Source organism: Pipistrellus kuhlii, unplaced genomic scaffold, assembly GCF_014108245.1.
Source record: "Pipistrellus kuhlii isolate mPipKuh1 unplaced genomic scaffold, mPipKuh1.p scaffold_m20_p_15, whole genome shotgun sequence".
Classification (NCBI taxonomy): domain Eukaryota; kingdom Metazoa; phylum Chordata; class Mammalia; order Chiroptera; family Vespertilionidae; genus Pipistrellus; species Pipistrellus kuhlii.
In genome coordinates this window covers 10093949-10110913 of record NW_023425460.1, presented here as the reverse complement: position 1 = coordinate 10110913, position 16965 = coordinate 10093949, and the positions used below count along the sequence as shown (strand labels likewise).

Below are 16965 nucleotides of genomic sequence, written 5' to 3'. Positions count from 1 at the left end.
AAGAGGTGGGGGCAGGGAGCTCCCCAGGGGATTCTGGGTGGAACCCAGGTGATTTCATAGGCTGGCCAGGTTTAAAACAGGAGGTTTGGATTCCCTCCCTCTTTTCTTCTTGCCCTTCTTCCTGCCCTCCCACCCGCCCTTCCTCCCTCAATCATAGAGCGTGCCAATGAGCCAGCTGATCACTGTCTGGGGGATACCAAGGAGCAAAGGGGATGTCCCTTCCTCCCAGATGCCAGCTCAGGGCTACCCCTGGACCATGCACTGTCTCTTCCTCTCCATCCTTTAGCTCATCATGCTCGGCCATTATTGTGCGTCTTCCCCTCCAAGCCCATCCCATCCCATCCCCATCCACCGTCAACGTTGCTTGCTGTGTGAGCCCCAGGCCCCAGGCCCCGGTATGGCATTCAAGGTCCTTCATGGCCCAGCCTTGCTCATCGGCTGAGACGTGTTTCTCACCTCTGCCCAGTGGGCCTTGGCCCATCCCAAACACTGTGCTGCCTGCTTGAGGCCCCAGTGACTTTGCACACATCCAGTCCCCTGGAGCTCGGATACTCTTCTGGGCCTTATCTTTCAGGGCTTGCTTCTTTATCACACTGGCCCACTCTCCTCCAAGTCCCAGGTGCTTGTGGGAGGGGCGAATGTTTTCTAGGGAAAGGGAGGCGGGGGAACTCTGAGACCTGATGGTGGACAGCCTTGAAATGCTTGGAGGGATGGAACCCCAGCCAGGGAGAGAGGCTAAAATTCCTGGATTAACACCTGGAAATGGGAAAGGCGCTGGTTCAGAGGAGAGAGCCCAAGTTCTTTCCCCAGTCTGTCCTGCAAACACTGCCATCCTGCCTTTTGCTGCATCGTGTGCAGGACAGGACTGCTGTTCACCTCCAGGCCCCAGACTGCCCGGCTCCCACAGGGAGCGTCCGCACTCAGGGGCCCAGCCCTGAGCACATGTGCTCCCGCCGCCTGGAATGCCCTCTGCTTCTGCTGCCCGGGGAACGCCTGGGCATCTCAGCAACCCCAGCTCTGAGGTCTCCACATCCACGCAGCCTTTCTGGGCTCAACTTCTTTGAGAATCCAACACCTGCTCTCCTTTGGGCCACCTCTGGCTTTGCCACCCTTACCTGGTTACATTGTAATGGGTTTGTATGTCTGCCTCCCTCTGGGACTTGGCCGCAAGGACAGAGGCTGGAAGTTAGTCACTCAGCCCTGTGCCCACAGTGTGTGCGGCAGACTCGTTCCTCTCCTCACGCTCCCCTCCTCACGCTCCTCTGCCTGCTCTGTCTGTTTGAATTCTCAGCCTTTTCATCACCGTGTGACCAAATTCACTTCGGATGTCATGTCTGTTACACACTCAAGAGTGTGCACCCTGAGGGGCACCCCACTTCCTATCATAACACAGCGTGGGCACTTGACAAATGCGTGTGGAATAAAAGTGGCGGATAAAGTCCTGTCCACAGAGCACGGTGCCCACATCAGAGGAGCTGACGGGCTCTCTGAGCTCAGCACCATTTTGTTCACATGTAAAATGACTGCACACGGTTTGGGGAGTCAGAGTTTAGGAGAGAGAGATGGTGGCAAGCCAGGAAGAAAAATGATGTTAGGATCTGAGGAACTCTAAAGAACACTTCATCTAGCACTTTCATTTTATGAATGAAGAACACAAGGCCAAGAGAGGCCCAGCGTCCAGCCCAGAGCATCCAGCTGGAGAGTAGGCTATTTATTCAGAACCCGGACCCCACTCTTGGCTCCAACACCGTGTCCAACAAACAAGACTACCTGAGCCCTGTCCCACCTTATCGCTAGCCCTGTGCCCCCTCACGCTCCAGACTCACATGGCCACTGGGCTACTTACCATCTGCATTCAATCACTGCGCAGGCTTCTCACACTCAACGTGTCCCAAGGGCACTCCTGCTCATCTTCCTCTGGTGCCCCCAGTCCTCCGAGATACCATCTCAGAGAAGGGCACCCTGCCTGTCCACTTCCATAAGCCAGAAATCTGGCGGTCTCCTTGATACTTACTTCTATCTCACCCCACAATCACCCCATCTCCTAATTTTGTAGATTTTTTATCTTCTGAATAACACATCTCTCCATTTCTATCAATACCCCAGTCCAGGTCTCTGTTACTTGGAGAGTTCAACAGCAAAAAGCTGTGAGCACCAATAGGGCAGTGTGCCTTCACTTTGTGTGTGTGTCTGTGTGTGTGTGTGTGTGTGTGTGTGTGTGCTGGATGGACATGTTAATGTTCCACTAAAACTTTATTTATAAAAATGGGTGACATAGTGGATTTGACCAGAAGGCTGCAATTTGCTGACCCCTAATCTAGAAGTTTCTGGCACATAGTAGATGACCAGTAAATATTTTTAATTGAATTGATCTCCTCTTATCATCTATTACCTCCAAATTAATTCCCCATTTTTCCAACCATGAACTAGGTCATGACATTCCCACCCCTCAATCTCCACCCCAACCATCTGCTTCAAGGCTTCAACTCTTAGGATAAAGACCAAACCCACATTAAAGCCAACATGCCCTAAATAGCCTGCCCCCTGCTCCCACTCCAGCTCTTCCACTCACTGTCCTCCACCCGCTCAGCATTCCAGCTGTTCTGTCTTCCTTCTCTCCCTTATACGTGCCAGCTCCTTCCCACTACAGCGCCTAGCACATGCTGTTTCTCCTCCCTAGAACCCCACGCTCTTTCCATTGCTCATCCTTCGGGTCTCAGCTCTTATCTCCTCCAAGAACTCTTCCCTGATCCCCTTGGCCTCATACCCTTAAAGCACTCTTTTCCCCATACCGATCTGGCTGTAATCTTACTGTTTTTGTGTTTCATTGACTAATGTCTGGTTCCACTAGAGGAGGTCCATAAGGTACAAGGACCAAGACTGTGCTGTCCCCATGTTCTCAGAACCTATTTGAGGTAGCACATATTAGCAACTAAGAATGAATGAATGGATGGATGAATGGTAAAGAATTAGAGCTTTGGAGTTAGATACCTTCTAGGCTCAATACAATGCAGACAAGTCACTCACCTCCCTAAAGCCTGTTTTCTTACAGTAAAACCATAATTACACGGGACTAACCAGGAAAAACTGTTGAGGTAGGTGAGTCGAGGTGGGAAAAGTCTCAGCCCAGAGCCTGGCTATTGTCAATATGCGGATTGCAACAGTAACAGGTCCAGAAATCCTGTCCTATGAGAAACAGTTAAAAGAACTCAGAACGTTTAGCCTGGGGAAATAAAGATCAATCAAGATCAGGGAAGTCAACTCCCTGAATAGGACTCCTTCTGAATCCAGTGATCTGGAAAAGTCATGAGGTTCCCATCACTCTGGGGGCGCAAAGAGAAGCTGAGAGACCGTTATTCAAGGTGCTGCAGAAGGGATTCCTGTATGCGTGCAGGTGCTCAGGTGACCTCAAAGATGCTTTCCAATTCGGGGTCCTTCCTTGTAAGCACTTGGAGGCATTGTGAGCTCAAATGAGGGGCAGAGGGCGCAGATGGGAGCGCACATTGGGGCGAGCAAAGGCAGCTGTTTGAGGGAAGCTGGCCAAGCAGCCGCATGGACTGGAGAGGGACCAGGTTCCCGGGCCGCTGGGCGTTTGGAGATTTCGAGAGCAGAGAGGGGGCGCTTAAAGCCAACAGATGGCGCAGGCTCACCTAGGCAGGCCGAGCTGCGGCTGGCTCACCGGCTCGGTCTTCCCGGGAGCGTTTCCCTGATCCGCCAGAGGCGCGGAGCGGACCGGAGGCTGGCCCGGCCACCACCCCTCTCTCCGCCAGTCCCTCTCCGGGTCGGCGGGGGGCCCAGCGGGGCGCCGCTCCGGCGAGCACCTGGAGCCACTTTTGCGGGCTTCCTCCTCCTCGTCCCTTTGGGGGATTCGTCGAGTTACCACAGCAGCCGGTGCCATGACATCGGCAGAGGGCAGCTTTGCCAGCGCTGAAATATTCATGCCCTGAGCGCCCGGCCGGCCCTCCCTCGCGCCGTTCCCCGGGGTCCGCGTGGGTCCCCGGCGCGGGGCGCAGGGATCGGATCGTGCAGGGGTGTGCCGGGGGCGGGGGGGAGAGGAGGGGGAGCGCCGCAGAGGCGCGGCCGGCGGGCGGGGGCGGGCGAGGCGGAGGTGAGCAGGAGCGTCAGGAGGCGGGGTCTGGCCGCGGGGCCGCGCGGGGCGGGGGAAGCGAGGGAAAGTTGATCGCGCACTTGAGCGGCGGCGGCGGCTCCGGAGGAGAACGGACGCGGCGCGGGCTGCGGGCGCGATGCTCCGCGGGGAGGCGCGTCCGACGGCAGCCGGGCGCTGAGCCGGCCGGGCAGGGCGGGCGGCCCCGGGCATGGGGCGCGGGGGTGCGGAGGCTGGGGACGTTCGGAGCGCGCCCCGCGAGCCCGAAGTTGCAGCCAGCGAGCGGCCGGCGGCGAGGAGCGGACGGCCCTCGGGGACCCCGGAGCGGCGGGCGCGCCGCGGATGAGCCTTCGCGCCGGCGGCGAGACGCGGCGGCGGTGGCCGGCACCCCAGCAGGCGGCCCGTGGGGGCCGATCCGGCGGCGAGCGGAGCCCGAGGCGCGGCGCGGCGCCCCTGCACACCCGCACACGGTACCCGGAGCCGCGCACCGCGCTCTCCCACCCCGCGCCCCTCGCCTTCCGCTCGCGGCTCGAAAGTTGGAACCGTGGGGTCGCGACCGCAGCCGCCGAACCCGCTGTTCCCGGCGCGGCCGGCGCCCGAGGCAGGCGCCCGGGGCCTCCTCTCACCCCCGGCCCCCTGCCCCGGGTCCCGGCCCCTGGTCCCGCGCCGGGCTCTCCGGGCTCGGAGCCCGCGGCCAGATGCGCGGCAACTTTGATTCCGGGAACTCGGATTCCCTCCGCGTTGGCCTCGGGAGGACTGGCACTCACTCCGCTCCCCACCCCGTTCCCGGACCCGTGGACACCCGAGCGCTTTGCTCTCCCCGCCTCGCGGAGGACTGGGGTTTGGGGTTTGGAGGATTGGGGTTTGGGGTGGGGAGGATTTCGGGGATCAGAGGGCGTCGGGATCCCATCCCGTCCCTTTCTGCGCTCCGGGTCCCCATTTGGGCAGTGGGGTGGGGCGGACTGTGCCTCCACCGCGGACGGGCTAGGGCGCTTGAGGGACCTAAAGTCACGTAGCTCTTCCCTATCCTCCTCGCCTCTCGGTGCCAGCCAGAGACCGACCCCAGAGGTCCCTGCAGCCTCCCCAACCCGGACAGGCGCTGGGAAGGCGCTCCCCTCTGGAGCGGGGAGCCCCGTGCGGCTCGCGCTTTGCTTTCCTGGTCCCCCGGCAGGGCAGGCCCGCCCGGGAAGGTGCTGGCTGTCCCTCCCTGGCGGCCTGCGCTTCGGACTCTCCTGCAGGTCAGCCCGGGACGGTGCGGAGCCCGCGAGTTCCAGCCGGCGGGCATTCGGTCCCTTGCTTTCCCAGAGGGGGCACCCAGAGCCTCTGTGCCCTATAAGCGGGATTCCGTGCCCTCGTCGCCGGCCGCCGCCCCTCCGCGACCCCAGCGCCCAGCCCTGTGCTGCCAGAAGCCCACGGGGGGACATTAGCCTTTCCCGCGTGTTAGCACACCCCTCCTCCCCCATCCTCCCCCATCCTCCCCACTAATCCAGAAAGCAGCGCCAGACTGTTCTATGGACTCTGCCCTTTCAGACCAGAATGGGCACAGACCCTTGCCTTTTAGCTGCTTTGCAAGCACCCCCACTCCAATTTGGGGATTTTGAAATAAGCTGAAAAGGCACATGAGGGTTATGCATGTGTGTGTGCGTGGGCGTGGGCGTGGGCGTGTGTGTGTGTGTGTGTGTGTGTGTGTGTGTGTTGGGTGGGGTCAGACCCTTGCCATCGGGAGGAATTAGGCTGGGCTGAGAGAGCCTGGTTGGGACCAGGTGTGAGATGCTGGTGACTCAGCCCGTGGTGGGGAGAGCTGGCATGGAGTGAATGTTTGGTTCCTGTAGGGGTAGGCACACCGGGATCAGCACCAGGGGGTGGGAGACCAGATGTCACTTCTGGGAGGGGCTGTCTTAGCTGCGGGAGTAGGAATGTTTGGTGCTATTACCCCAGGGCTGGGGCGGGTAAGAAGGCAGAAGGTCTGCGTGGTAGGAATCGCGAGTATCCTGTGGCCTGGAGAGCCGGCCTGGAGAGTGATGGGTGTGGACCCGGGCTCTGCGGTGGGCAGTGGAGGCGAGCATGAGTGGGGGGAGGTCCAGCACTGGCATCCCGGCCTTATCTGGGCTGGGTCCCTTTCACATCTGTCTTGGCCTTTCTGACCCCAAAATGGCGGGGCTGCTCACATCTGCTTAACAAAGGGCTTAATTTGAGGGTTCTGTTGGCAGATGGTTGCCTCCCAAATAGCTTCCCCACCCAACAAACTGCCTTCCCTGCAGTTTCACCATTTGAGGTTCTTTTCTCTGAGCTTACTGTTTCAAAGGGCACCTTTCTGAGGTCCTAATTTAAAGTGCCCGCACTTCTGGGTGGTGAGGCCTGGCTGCTCTGAGGGGGGCCTGTGGCCACGGGAGCAGCTGGTGGAACAGGCAGGCTCTTGGGCCCCACCCCAGACCGCTTGAACCGGAATCTGTATTTAACAAGATCCTGGAGTGGTTTGTTTGCTCAGTAAAGTTTGGGAAGCCCTGGTCCACAGTGCCTTCTAGGGAATGTGTATTCCACACCCACTTGGTCGGAAGGGTCTTGAACACGGCAGTGGGTGAGAATGGAGGGACGAGAACCAGACAGGCGCTTCTTTTTTCCGATGGTTATGCTAGGGTTGGGTTGAAGTCCACGGCTGTCAACCCTAGGGCTATCCCCCGGTGCTGGAGGCATCTGTGTTTTGGGGATTTTAAACAAATTCACATAGATTTAATCCCTGTGCAATTACAACCTGGTGGTGTGTGCTGCCTATGGGCTGGCAGGAGGCGGGCAGAGGGGGCCTGGGGCTGGGGAGATGCTGTCCCTTAAGGGGAAGCAATTGAGTCGCTGTCTTCCACTTCATCTGTCCCGCCCAGGTGGGCAGGATGACACCTCTCAGTGCCCACAGGACTTACGCAAAGGGAGCTGCATAAATGCTAACGGGAGAGAGTCCACATGTGGGAGGGGACTGACCAAGCCTACTCTTTAAAACAAACAAACAAACAAACAAACAAACAAATAAATGTATACATTTTTAATAATTTTAAAATTTTCAATTACAGTTGGCATACAATATTATATTAGTTTTAGGTGTATAATCCAGTGATTGGACATTTATATAATTTATGAAGTAATCACCCTGATAAGCCTAGTACCCATCTGACCATATTAGTTATGACAATATTATTGACTATATTCCCTATGCTGTATCTTATATCCCTGTGCCAAGCCTACGCTTACATCCCAGCTGGCCGGAGAGCCCACTTCTGCTGCCCTGGGCCCAGGGGAGGGCCCTCGCCCCAACACAGGAGGAGGATGCCAAGGCCTGGTGACAAGTCACCTGCCTGGTCCTTGGGAGGAATAATGGCAGCTACGGAGCCATCAAGACTGGCCTGAGAGGGGAGACCTGGTGGGGCCGAGGGTGTCACAGGTCATGGCATGCCTCAGACCTCCCAGCCCTGCCCGAAGAGGACCATTCTTCCCCTAGGCTGGCCTCTTTGCCAGGGAGAGGGTCAGCCCCATCAGAGTCTGGGCGGCAAGGAAGAGAGGTGGGAGGCCATGGACCAGCAGTGCTCATGTGACGGCATTCCTTCGCCAAGGAGTCTACGCTAACTAGGTTAATAAGCATCTTAATGTTTTCTCAGCCCTCAGTTTTAAAAATATTCAGTGTTTTAGAATGTAAAGATGGTTTTTAATGTTAACTTCATTGCCTTTGAACACATTGGTTTCAAAGTCAGTTGTAGTGTTGTTGTTGTTTTTTTTAAATAATTTCTTTTTGAGCCTCGATTTGAGTTTTTCTTGGCACCGGGGCAATCCTGTTTGTCCAGTATTATGTGAGCAAGGCCATTCACAATTTGGACCCTTCTCTGCGGGTGGTTTTAGGATGGGAGTATTTGGCCTCCGGTAGAAAAGAAGTGGGGATCAGCATGCGTTCTTCGGTGCCCAGCCCCACGCATCTGTGTGAGGCGTACTGACGCTGCTCAGGAGTCACCAACTCCGGGAAGCCTTCATGCCGCCTGGTGGGTGGGTGAGGTGGCAGCCTCCCTAGCCGGTGCCTCCCTCCCTCTCTGTGCTTCCATGCTGCTGCTTACCGCTCTGTAGTGGCCTGGCTCCTCATCTGGACAGTGAGCTTCGTCAGCACCAGCTGTATCTTATTCCTCCTTGTGCCTCCAGGGCCCGCCACACTGGGGGAGTGGGTGCTCCGTAAGTGTTGACTGGCTCAATGGGCTACGGCCAGGTGATAGTTCCACTCCCTTCTCTAGCGCCATCATTCACTGGTCACCAATATCAGGGCATTTGGTGTGCCTATAGCCAGTGTGAGCTATCCATGTCGGTTCCTTCCAAGACTGAGCAAGTGCTGTCCATCTTGCCATATCCTGGGCTTTTGGAGCGCCCACCTTTAGAGTAGAGCTCTCAGCCTCTTATGCCCAGGGGGCCAGGAGGCAAATAGAAGACAATAGGGAGTGGCAGGGACGATAGAGAAGTGAAGCAGTGAAGCGGCGCAGGCCCCATAACAAAGGAGCAGCTGTAGGCAAACCCACCCATGTGACAGAAGTCAGAATGGTTGGTTGCTCTGGGGCATAATGACTGGGGCATAAGGGGTGCTTCTGGAGTGCTGGAAATTTCTATGTCTTGATCTGAATATCTGTAACAGCAATATGTGATCATTTGTGCAGAAGAGAATTCAGAAAAATTAAATCATTTATGGGCCATATTTATTTTGGTTCGGAATGAAAATAGCTTTATAGAATCCCATGGGGCAGAAAATGCATATCCTTACCAACTTTATTGGCCAGAACGGTATCGGTGAGAGACTTGGCGTATTTAAGAAGTAGCCACATGGAGACAGCTTTCTAGTCTTTCACTGTGAAATTTAATCTGGCTCTGGCCTGGGGGGTGTGGCGGGCTGCGGCTGCGGCTCCTTGCCAGGCTGTAGATTTGGGTCTTGGGATTCATGCTCTGGAGGCTCCGCCTGACCTGGGCAATTAAAGTCCGTGTAGCCCTGTATATCGAGGAAGGGAACGGGAATATCAGAGATCTGTCCTCAGCCTCAGGGGCCTCAGGCTGTGTCACCAAAGACACAGCAGGCTCAGAATGAGCATTCATATTTTTAACATTTCCTTTGCATAGTCTTGGTTATTATAATCATAAACCCAGCCCCTTCATGATTTTTCTAAGGCAGCTTGGAAGCAGGTGGTGCTAGCACTGAACACCAGTTCTTGCACTCTTGAGCTCAGAAGCCATGGTCTAGCATGTTGCCCAGGCCTTGGTTTTCTCATCTGTTAAATGGGAATAATTTTCAATTACATCATAGACTTGCTGTAAGCATGAATATGATGAAAGTTGTATAGGAAGCCCTTTGTGCAGTACTGGTACACAGCACAGCTGCAGCATGTTGTAGCTTTTAGTATTAGTCTTTTGATGGAGTCCTGTGTTAGGTACATTGTATTCCAGTAAAGGGGTGAAACCTCCTATTGTATACAGCTTGACAATCTATAAGTTTATAAATTTAATTCTTTCTGAAGACGTGTGTGTGTGTGTGGGGGGGGTATGGCTGTGGTTTTTCATTTTGAATTAGTCACTAGCAACATTTAAAAAGTACAGAAATCTAGATTGCACAGAAATCTAGATTTATGACATCTGACTAGACCTGGCAGTGTTGGGCGTATGTTCCCAATTGGCAGTTGTCGGTCGGGGCTGCATTGTAGTCACCCTTTTTATTTATTTCTATTTGTATTTTAAACATTCTTTGACTTGAGAATTATATTAACACAATGAGTTTCAATAGACCTTAAACGAAAGGGGTGAATTTCACATATGCATAAGCCCCTGGAACTGCCACCTGGATGGAAATGCATTCCGAGCACCTGGCAGGCCCCTTCGGCCCCGTCCCTGGTGGTGTCACCCCACATCCAGAATGGCCACCCTTCTGACCCCATTCAGGCTCTGTCACACACAGGAGTCTGGCCTGCAGTCCTTTCAGATTTAGGCGCACCGATGCCTTCAGTTCTCCATCGTGCTCACCATTCCCTGTGGCCTCACCTTTGACCTCGCTTTACTCATTTGCACAACATCCTGCCCCCTTTAGTCACTGGAGTTTGTGACCTCTATTCCAAGGGCTAGAAGCATCCTTAGAGACTAGCTAGGTCTTCCATGCTACACGTGGAGAAACTGAGGCCCGGAGTCAGGGAGTGAGTAGGCTTCTGCTAGGCCCTGTCCTGGGTGACGTAGGGCCAGGGTGGTGGACAGTCAAGGGCAGAGCTCCGTTCTTCCTGCCTCAGCATGAGGTGCGTTGAGGAGGCCAGGCAGGCCTGTGGCTCCTGGACCGCAGCCCGGGGCTGGATCTGCAATCACCTCACCCAGCGCCTCCCGCGGGGTCAGCCTGAGAGGGATGGAGTCTTTGCTGGCCCGTGCCTCCCGGCGATGCATCTTCCCCACGGCAGGCTGTTAGCCGCACGGCTTTCCTCTTTAAGGGCCATTCTCCATGTGGAGAGGACCTGCGATGCCATTTGTGACAGGGCCCCCTGCACACCACCTTGATTGTGTCTGCTACTGAAAGAAGGCTGTAATTTGGGAGCCGGTGAAAGCTAGAGAGGGAGGGAAGTAGAGGGGGAAGCAGGAGAGAGAGGGAGGAAAGGGAGAGAAACAAAAGGGGTGCCTGGGACCATGTCTGGGCATCTATTTGCATCCTTGCTCTGTCGCCAAGAAATGCTGGCTTTCCCTGGCCTCCCAGGGCTCCGGTCAGGGTGGGCTGCCCCCACCCCCCACCCCAGGCCCCCCTGTAGCTCTGCCCTGCTTCTCTTCTGTTCTCCAGAAGCTTCTAGAAGTAGAGCTTTGCCTCCTCCCCAGGCTTACCCACAGCTTCACTCTTCTCCAGCTGCCACACCCCTTCTCTGGAAGGAGGTTGACCTTGACCTTTTCTTCGGGGGCCAGGAGAGCTGATCTCATCTTTAGGAACCAGCCGTTACAGAACCCGAGGGCCTCTCTTCGCCCCGCTGCAGAGGTCTGAGGCTTTGTCTTGGCGGGAGATGCACGGGTGGGCTGCCCCTGGGAAAGCAGCACATCCTGGGCACCGGGCAGGCGATCCTTCCAAACTCATCCTCTTTGCTTCTCAGGCTCTCGAGTCCACTGTTGGGGAGGCTGTTCCTGCAGCCATTAGACTGCGACGGTAGTGAGCAGCACCTGTGGCCCAGGCTCTGTCTAGCTGCTGGGAATCCACGCTGGGAGTCACAGCGCTGCTGTCCAATAGAAAGCCACAGCGTAGTATTCAATTTCTTAGGAGCCACTTTAAAAGAGTGAAAAGAAATAGGTGAAATTATTTTCTTCTTCTTTTTTTTTAAATATATATTTTATTGATTTTTAACAGAGAGAAAGGGAGAGAGATAGAAAGCTAGAAAAGCCGATGAGAGAGAAACATCGACCAGCTGCTTCTTGCACACCCCCTACTGGGGATGTGCCCGCAGCCAAGGTACATGCCCTTGACCGGAATCGAACCTGGGACCTTTCAGTCCGCAGACCGAAGCTCTACCACTGAGCCAAACCGGCTTCGGCAGGTGAAATTATTTTCTATAATCTATTTTATTTATCCCAGCATGTCCAAAATACGATCATTTTAACATAACAAATTATTGAGATATTTTGCATTCCGATTTTGGTATTCAGTCTTCACAATCAGGTGGGTAGCATGCCTTCACAGCATGTCTCAATTTAGACTCAGTCTATTTCAAATGCCCAGTGGCCACATGTGACTGGTGGCTGTTGTGTTGAACTGGAGGAATAGATAATAAATAGACACTCAGGGCAATTACAGAGGGTCATGGGAACTGCCTCAGAAAATGCTAATGGTGGGAGATAGGGTGGTTGGGGGAGGCCCCTCGGAGAAGGTGGAATAGCCCTGGCGGGGCCAGGAAGAGGAGTGGTGAGGGCCGGAGCCCTGTGCCCACAGGCAGCCTCCTCCAGAGACCATGCTTCCCCAGCCTGGGCACCATGTCCCCGCTCCACAGGAGACCCAGGCAGGGCCCGAGGTGGATGCAGTATTTTAGAAAAGCACTTTATCTCCGGGGTGCATGCCTATGTGTGTGTTTCCCCATCTCCGCACACTTTCTCGGAGAAAGATCAGCAGGAAGTTCACCTGGCACTGCTTTTTACACCTGGAAGCTTTCCAGACAAGAAGGAGGTTGGTCTGGAAGGTCATGGGAGCAACATGGGCGTTGGGGTAGTGCTCTGGGGGAGGGGGTGTGGCCTGTCCAACGTAGGGTGCCCAAGGGGTCTTAGCAGACCTGGAGGCCCATCTCCCTCCTGGATGTGGAGTGGGAAGAGGACTGGGAGGGGATCTGGGGCTGGGAAATAGTGCCCCTGGGCAGAGGGCTCTGCGGCTGGTACATGCCAATCTCACGTGCTGTGCTGCCTGGACTTCACCTGTGACTCACCTGGGCCAGGGTCCACACCAGGTGGCTGTGGCGTGGGGCAGCCGGTGTAAGAGTGAGGTTGTGGGCAGGCACTGTGGCGAGGTGCACATGCTCTCCCTGTCCAAAGGGGGCGCCACTGCTACTGTGCTTGCCTGTGGTTCTCATGCAGGTATGTGGCCAAACACTTTGATTTTTCTTTTTCTTTTTTTTTTTTAATTATATATTTTATTGATTTTTTTTTACAGAGAGGAGGAGAGAGGGATAGAGAGTTAGAAACATCGATGAGAGAGAATCATCGATCAGCTGCCTCTTGCATACCCCCTCTGGGGATGTGCCCGCAACCAGGTACATGCCCTTTACCGGAATCGAACCCGGGACCCTTGAGTCTGCAGGCTGACTCTCTATCCACTGAGCCAAACCGGTTTCGGCAAACACTTTTTGATTTTTCAAAATCATCTAGAAATCCAGATTAAAAAAAAATACAAAATTTTCTTACTTTAAATGTTAGCCATGAAATTCAAGTATTTAAAAAAAACACCACGAGAATATTCACTTATTTGTCAAACACTGACGGAGCCTTTACTGTGTGCCAGCCACTGTTGGAGGCCGCTGGGGTCTGTCAGTGGCTCCTGCCCTCATGGGACGTACATTGAAGGGAAACGCTTCAGCAGGCTGTGGGCCATGGATGACTGGGTTGAGTATGACTTCTATCACAGACTTAGAGTGTCAGGGCTGGCAATAACAATGGCCAGCATTTATTAAGCACTTACTGTGTGCCAGGCCCTGGGCTTAACACATCGCATAAAGCCTCCTGCTTTGTCCTGACAACAACCCTACGGGATAGGGACTGCCGTCACTTGTGCATCTGAGGCACAGAGAGGTTAAGCTGTTTCCTCAAAGTCACACAGCCTGAAGGTGGTGGGGTAGAATTTGAGTCAAGGCAGTCTGACTCCGTAACCTTCACCTTGTTCTTCCCTCTGTACGGCACTCAGAGAAAACCAGAGCCACCTCCCTGACTGTGCAGATGGAAACTGTGCCCAGAAAGGACACGTGACCCACCTCAGGTCTGCACAGAGGCGGCGACAAGGCTGAACTTTCCATCCGGGCCTGTCACGTCTGTTTAGTGCTGCAGGACTCACCTGCGATGGACTCTGGGCTGGGGTTGGTCATTTGGGTGCCCATGGCGCCCAGGCATTGAAGAGATGGAGCTGGGCAGAGACTTAAATATTCACGGGAGTGGACGAGGGGGACATGGCACCAGCTTAGTAACTACAGGTCATCTCCCCTGACCAGGCTGCCCTCACCTGGGCCGGCCATGTACTCTAGTGCCCTCTGAACTTGCTTGGACCTGGGGGCCCATCCAGACCCTTCGGTCTTCCCACCAGTAAAACTAGGGGGTCGAATGCAATGACTCCTACGATTTAATGCCAGTCTCGCACTGTTCCCCCTGCTATTGGCCAGGCTGGCCAATGAGTACCTTCGGTCTTCTGGCCAAGTGACCTCAGCCTGGACTCCGGGCCTGGCCTGAGCACCTCCCTGGAGGACCAGTTCACCAGATGGGCCTCCAGGTTGGTGACTGCAGGGGGCCGTGAGGCGGGAGGCATATGTGACGGTGGAGGGACACCCTGACAGGCAGGTGGAGACTTTGGTGGCAGTCCTCCTGTAGACTTTTCTCCGAGCCACAGTTTTCTCGTCTGTGAAGGAGGGGGAAAGCCTTCTAGCCAATCCAGTGATTCAGGAAGTAGGAGGCCCTCTTGAGATAGAGGATTGTGCTTGGCAAAGTGAATTGTGCTACACAGAAATCCAGTAAGTAAGTAAATAGACAGATGACTGGCTAGCTATTACTATGGATTGTGTGCATCACTAGGACTTGACCTGTGGATTTACAAGATGTGTGCAGATAGGTATTTATTTATTTTTTTAATTTATTGATTTTTCACAGAGAGGAAGGGAGAGGAATAGAGAGCTAGAAATGCTGATGAGAGAGAAACATCGACCAGCTGCCTCCTGCACACCCCCTACCGGGGATGTGCCCGCAACCAAGGTACATGCCCTTGACCAGAATGGAACCTGGGACCTTTCAGTCCACAGACCGATGCTCTATCCACTGAGCCAAACCTTGTTTCGGCTGCAGATAGGTCTTTAAATAACATGAACACCTCTAAGCCCAACAGCAGGGTCTTCATGACTATGCCCACTCTGTCAATTTGACATCCATCTTTTGGGGAAGCGTACAAGTCAGCCTGCTGTTTACTAAGCACCTACTGTTTGCAGGACACTGTGCAAGGCTCACTAAGTCTTAGTGACTAAGGTACGGAGACAGACAAACCATGGTCCTTGTTTCCCATGAGCTCACACTAGTCAAAGGACCATATTTGGTAGAGTCAATTCAGAACGTGTTTGTGTGTGTGTGTGTGTGTGTGTGTGTGTGTGTGTGACAGAGAGAGAGAGAGAGAGAGAGAGTGAGTTTCTGCACTCCCTTTGGGAATGTCAGCGTCTCGTGCCTTACTCAGCCAAGGTTTTCCCTCTTTGCTCTTCCTCACTGACCCCATTGCTCTCCCCTTCCCCCTGAAGTGCTGTGTGCCAGCTGGTGGGGGGAGTTAGCACAGGGGTGGCTGCATCCTAGGAAGGGACAAGAAGGTCATGTGCAGAGTGGGGGCTGCCATGTGTAGACCTGCCGGCCAAGCGGCCCTGCCATGCCGAGCCCGCGGGCCGCTGGAAACTGGAGCTCGGGCCGGAAGAAGGGAGCCCATGAATAATACAGCGGGAAGGAGGCTGCTAACTAGGTGACCTCATTGCACCTGCGTGTTTCACAGCTTCCCGAGGAGCCACTGCGGAGGGCCCGGGTGTCTGGCGAGGGCAGAGGGGACTGGGAGAGGCCGGGTGGAGACCCAGCATCTGCTTCCTCTTTCCTCTCCCCTCGGTGGCCCGGCTCAGGAGTGCTCTGCACTCACAGCTCCCCCTCCCTCTGGCTCTGACCCAGGTGGCCCTGGCGGAGTGTGCATGCGCGTGCGCACCTCGCACAGGTGCACCTGCCTGTGTGCCCGCCGCCCGGCCATGGCCGCGCGCAGGAGCCGGCTGCTCCCGCTGTGCGGTGCCCTGCAGGCCTGGCTGTGGCCCGCGTGCTGAGCTGGGAGTCAGCCTGCCTCGGGCTCTGGCACCAATGTGCTGCCCCCGTAGCCAAGGTGGCTCCCTCTCTGGGCTACTCCAGGCCGCCATGGAGAATGCAGGTCCCTGGGCAGGACTCCCCAGGTGCTGGCCTCTGACAAGGGGAGCACCGTCTGATGTAAGTGGGGGCAGGTGACCCCGACTGTTCCTTCTTATGCTGTGGTGCCTGTCGTTTTCAGTGTTTGTCACGGGAGCCAGGCTCCAGCAGCCCAGACCTGGCGCAGCGGAGGCACAGCAAGCCTCTGGGAAGAGAGGAGGCCTCCTTAGGACGAGCAAAGGGAGAGGAGCTCCAATTGCAGCAGCAGAGCCTAGAGGCAGACACAAGGAGGAACTGGTATCTGATGTGTAGGATGAGGGGGGAGGGTGTGAGATGCTGGAAATCCTACTTAGGTAAGGTGACCAGGCCTCTGGCTTTGGCGGGACAGTCCCGATTTTTAACAATTTGTCCCACGTCCCGTGGTGTTTTAAAAAAGTTCCGATTTTTGGAAAGTTTCTAAAAGCAGGACGTCTGGTCACCTTATTTAGGGAAAGCTGGTTTTACCTCCCCCGAAGCTGTTTCCAGACTCCTGGCCTGGGGTTTGGAGACAGAAGGGCCCTGGCCAGTGCCTGGGATGGGAAAAGGGGATCCCGCCTCTACTTCCTCTTTTGTCCCGAGTGCTGCTAGCAGAGGTTTCACCCCTGAGGGAGTCTCGGGCCCTCCTCCCTGGGATTGGGAGGGGACTTCCCCATGCTGCAGCCTCAGCCACTTCCCTAGGCCCAGGAGCCCAGGCCCAGCGGGCTTGCTACCCTCTAGTCTTAGAACCAGGCCTGCACGAGGTTATTTACCTCCATGCACGCCTCACCGCTGGCCACAGATAGACACATGGTTTGCCTGGGAAAGATGGAGAGCATCTCTTCACTTGTGCCTGGTCTGGTGGGTGTAGCCGGGGGCCCCAGGAATCCAGACCATCCAGGAGTGAATCCCAGCTCTTCTAATTATGGCTGTGTGACCTTAGGCAATTTAACTAATCATTCTGTTCTTCAGTTTTCTTATCTGGAAAATAAGGATGCCAATAGTACCTGTTTGGAAGGGTTTGGGGAGGATTATTTGAATTATTGCATGTAAAATGCTTACATAGCGAATGCTCAACAAATGTTGTTATTCGTTGTTAGTATGCTATTGCTAGTCTTAGCTAATAGTTACTGTCATGCCTCTGTTACCCTCAGCTCCTGCATTCTTGAGGCTCAGTCTTGCAAGCTGCCTGGGGTGGGTGGTGGCAGTTAGGAGTAACCATGAGAAAGGCT

General features: G+C 55.1%; 1 protein-coding gene across 3 annotated transcripts in view; it reads left to right on the top strand.

The window, feature by feature from the left end:
• The first annotated feature begins 4227 nt into the window (after window positions 1-4227).
• CDH23 (cadherin related 23) overlaps window positions 4228-16965 on the top strand; it is a 387029-nt gene continuing 374291 nt past the window's right edge. For 2 of the 3 annotated variants that reach the window (XR_006741668.1, XM_045581750.1), the window contains exon 1: window positions 4228-4575. The gene's annotated coding sequence lies outside the window, so the exon portion shown is untranslated. The remainder of the gene's footprint in view (window positions 4576-16965) is intronic. The other variant, XM_036438196.2, reaches the window with a different exon arrangement.